Source organism: Arachis ipaensis, chromosome B06 (assembly GCF_000816755.2).
Source record: "Arachis ipaensis cultivar K30076 chromosome B06, Araip1.1, whole genome shotgun sequence".
Lineage (NCBI taxonomy): Eukaryota > Viridiplantae > Streptophyta > Magnoliopsida > Fabales > Fabaceae > Arachis > Arachis ipaensis.
The window spans coordinates 13,378,552-13,383,246 of NC_029790.2; positions in this window are offsets into that span (position 1 = coordinate 13,378,552).

Below are 4,695 nucleotides of genomic sequence, written 5' to 3' on the forward strand. Positions count from 1 at the left end.
TATTTATTATTTTTAAATTATTAACATAATTTTAGCCTTATTATTAAAAATGTGTTTTAATTTTCTAAATTCGTTTTATTATTACTAATTCTATTTTTTATATTTCAATTTTGCCCATTCCATCTTTTTTCCTCAAGCTTTATCCTTTTTTATCTCATCTAATTCCTTTATCAACACTACCAACAAAACCAATGCCACTATCACCTACTGCCTCTCACTACAGAAAAAGAAAAAAGATGAAAGAAGGTGGAATAGCAAAAATGAGATAAAAATGACAAAATTAAAAAACCTTAAAATTTTAATGAATTTAGAAGATATAAATAAAAATAAAATTGATTCAAACAATATAAATTAAATGTTATAAATAATTTTAGAATACGTATCAAACATATATGTACATACTTTATGCAAAGATAAAAAGAAAAAGAATAAAGTCCTTCTGTTTTCTTCTTGGTATGTGGCATAGTGCTTTCTTCTTGATACGTGCGTGTCATGGTGATTGAGATGTTACGATGATTTGCCCAATTATAAAACACAACACGTGGAATTCTGTAAATATAAGACGCATGAAATTAAACGCCGCCATAATTAATCTTTTCTCTTTCGGATTATAGTAACACAATCTCCATTGTTCACTTCTAAGTTCTAAATGCCACATATAACTACTTACCAAACATGGGAGAGTGGTTGATCCTTCACACTTTCACTTAATAGTTAATCTACAAAAGTTACATCCCGCGTAAGATCGTTAACACAGTGTGTGGATGAAAGAGAGAAAATAAGTGGAAAGAAAATTAAAAAAAAAAAAATTTAGATATTTTTTTTTATTAAATCTCATAAAGTTAAGAAAAAGTATATGGAACTAAGAGGTTATCAGCTAAAAATTAAACAAAACCACATTAATTTATATTAATAATTAATTTTTAATTTTTTAAATTCAAAATTAAAAAAATTAAAATTAATTAAGTAAACCTAATTAAAACCTATAAAAGCATTCTTCTTCTTTCTCATATTAACCTACCCACTTCCAACAATCAACACACAGATCTCTCTCTCACCAATATTGCTGTGCTTCGTGGTGATGGGTGGGTTTGATTCTTATGCTTCTGTTAACAATGCCATGCTCACGAGTTATAGCAAGGAGGGATTCTTGTGTGAGGCGAAAAAGCTGTTTCATGAGATGGGGCTTGGTGGGAGGGATGAGGTTTTTTGGAACTTGATGATTGTGGTGTGCGGGCAACACCGCGAGGGATCGGAGGCGCTGGCACTATTCTATGAGATGGTTAGGATGGGATTGGAGGTGGACATGTTCACTATGGATAGTGTTTTGACTGCCTTTACTTCCCTCAAGGATTTGGCAGGGGGAATGCAGTTTCATGCCAAGATGATTAAGAGTGGGTTTCATAGGAATACTTATGTAGGATGTGGTTTGATTGACTTGTATTCGAAGTGTGTAGGGACATGTTAGAGTGCAGGATGGTGGACGATGGAGTTCTTATTTTGTATTCAACACACATGTTTGTAATTAGGGGTTTGTTGCAGATGTTGCTCTCTGCGTTTTGGAATATTATGTGCCGTTTTAATGATTAAAGAGACTACAAACTACACAATTACAAAATTATAAAAAAACATTCATTTAATATGAAAAAAACATTCTAATACTTAACAAAAGAAACATCCAATTATATTTTAGCAAAAATAATTAAATATCTATAAAATTAAAAAAAATAAAATTCTTAAAAAAATAGAGACATTCACATTTGCAATACAAAAAAATTCAAAAAATATATAAAAAAACATCCATTTAGTATGAAAAAGAAACATTCTGATACTTAGTAAAAGAAACATCCATATATATTAACTCATAAAAATTTTGGATTCATCCAAAAGTATTTGGCTGGTTTTTGGCTAATACCCTTTTGGTTCCTAGCATTGCTCGTTAGTTAAATATCAATGACCGGAATGATATTTGTTGTCGGAGCCTCAATTTTTTAAAAAAATTATCAGGAATCGAAATAAGTATTTTCCCAATTTTAAATGATGACAAGTGTAATAACTTATGCCCCGCACGTGATAAACATATCAAAATCAGCTTAAAATGAATAACAAATTATTAGAGAATTCTAATGCACAAAATTCTCTAATAAATAATAAATAATTTAAAACTACTAATATTTATTTAATACACCATATGTTAATACTGAGAGTATTTTTTAAAAAGATATATTCGTAAAAATAGATATAATATGATTACAAATATAACATAAACAAATATGTTAAATAAAAAATTAAACTAATATGCTTACCAATGCCTTTATTAAATTTTGCAAATTGAAAAATAAGTATGTATTTGGTTGTTTGGTGATCACATAGATAATTGAATAATTGAGTTGTAAATTGATCTCATAGTGTGCACCTTATTTTTTTTTATTTTTAAATAAAAGTAAGAATTAAGTGAAATAAGCAGTAATATATAATGAAAAAGATAAAATATTTTGCATATGTATAGATAATTGTTACAAAATAAAATATTATTGTGAAATATTAAAATTTTACATACTCCAAATCATGAAGATCAACCACAGTGTAATGGTCACTTCTTCCTATTTTTGATCATGATATAAGCTCTTCTTTTTCGGTCAAGAGTCCAATAATATCTAATTGAAAAAAAATTGAATTAAAAGTATTAAATTAAGGACAAATAAATGAATAACATAATAAATTACTTATAAATTAAATTTTTTTTACCAATTTATTTTATATTAAACAATAAAACTAACAATATATTAATAAAAGGATATACCTTTAAAAAAGTCGCAATACAATTTTAAACATTTGCATAAATAAACTATTAAAATTTATGTTATTGATAAAATGATGCTATTATATGATTTATTTGCAAAAATTAAAATAAAAAAATAGTTTTGTGTAGATTAATACAAATTAACTACGTAACAAATAAGTTGGATTGTTCATTTGTTTGTTTCAATATATCAGCATGAGCAAGAAAATTAAAATGATTGTCAGGAATTTTACGATCATCGACCGTATTTATTATACGTGACTCTTTCTTAAAAGTTATTCTATATACGTGTGCAGTCGGAATATATATTTCGCTTGATTCCTCAATCACAAAATTTGAGAAGACATAGACCTTGCCCTCAATCAATTCATTCTCAAACATCTTTGCCAAATAATTCTTGATTGAAGAATGAATTTTATCACACTGTAAAACAAATTAAAGATAAAAACTATTAGCACTTATAAAGCTATTAAATGGCACTGTCTTTGATTGCAATGGTTTACTTATCAAATAAATTTAAAATACGAACAAAAAAATATTTATAAATTGGACCTAACATCACTTGAAAGAATCATGAAAAATAATCAACTAACTTTAATATCCATTAGAACCATTTCTATATATGTAAGTCGTCTTGCTCTTGTCAAAATTGAATGAGGCTTTCCATAACCTTATAATTCTTGCCTTTATTTTCGAAACTTTTTCATCACATAATCTACCATAGGTAATACTATTGATAGAATCGTAGCTAGCAGCCATTAGGTATGAAAAATAAAAAATAGAAAAAGAACAATGTTTGAATTATGAATTCTCTAAATGATAAAATATTGTAAAAATTCACTATTACTATATATATACACTCATACATTAATTATACACAATAATAATTAGCCAATATTTTTAATAGAGATACTTAAAAAAATAAAATGAATAAGAAGAAAACAAAATGAAATAGAAGAGATGGAAGATTACAATAAAATAAATTTAGTGAGATTTTTTTTTATAAATTTCATATCACATCCGTTTCAATAATAATAAATAAAAATACGTCAACTTGATATCTAAGAGAAAATGATGAAATAAAATCATAACACAGTTCTAAAGTAAAAGCTTAAATTAGACCATAATATCGTTGCACAACACAAATTGAAAGTAATTTTACACTACAATATACCACACAAACAGGTAAATGACTTAAGTTTAAATACAATTTTTTTTATTTATGCATACATGATAACACTATGGTTTATAAATGCCTCATGGATAACATATCATATATTGCTCTGAATGATGAGTACGGAAGTTGGAGAGTGTGTGGTGGTTTGTGTTCACAATAGTTGCCTTCTTGCGACGACGCCTCACAGGAAGAAAAAGATTGGTTGTAAAAGCTACCCAATGAAAGAGTAATTGGTAAACAAATGATATTTTCTTCTAGCATATATGATCTTTTATAGTGGTGAAATAAAAATGGAAGGAATAAAATTTTGTATTTTTATATTAGGAATAGAATTTGATATTTATCCTAATAAAATTAAATAACTAATTAGTTATAATTCATGTATTTAAATAAATAAAATAAAAATATTTTAAAGAATTAATCAAATCAATTAGTTGATAAAAATAATTAGTATAATTGATTTTATTTGATTTATTGAATTCAAAAAAATAAATTAAGAAATAATTGATTGAATTAATTAGTTGAAATAATTGATTGAATTAATAATAATACACGGATAATTGAAATAGTTTATATACGGATTTTTCAAGTTATTATTATTATTATTATTATTATTATTATTATTATTATTGAATAATAAATAAGAATTAAAATTATATCAATATTTTTATAATTAATATAATTAAAATAACTAAAAATATTTAAAATTAACATA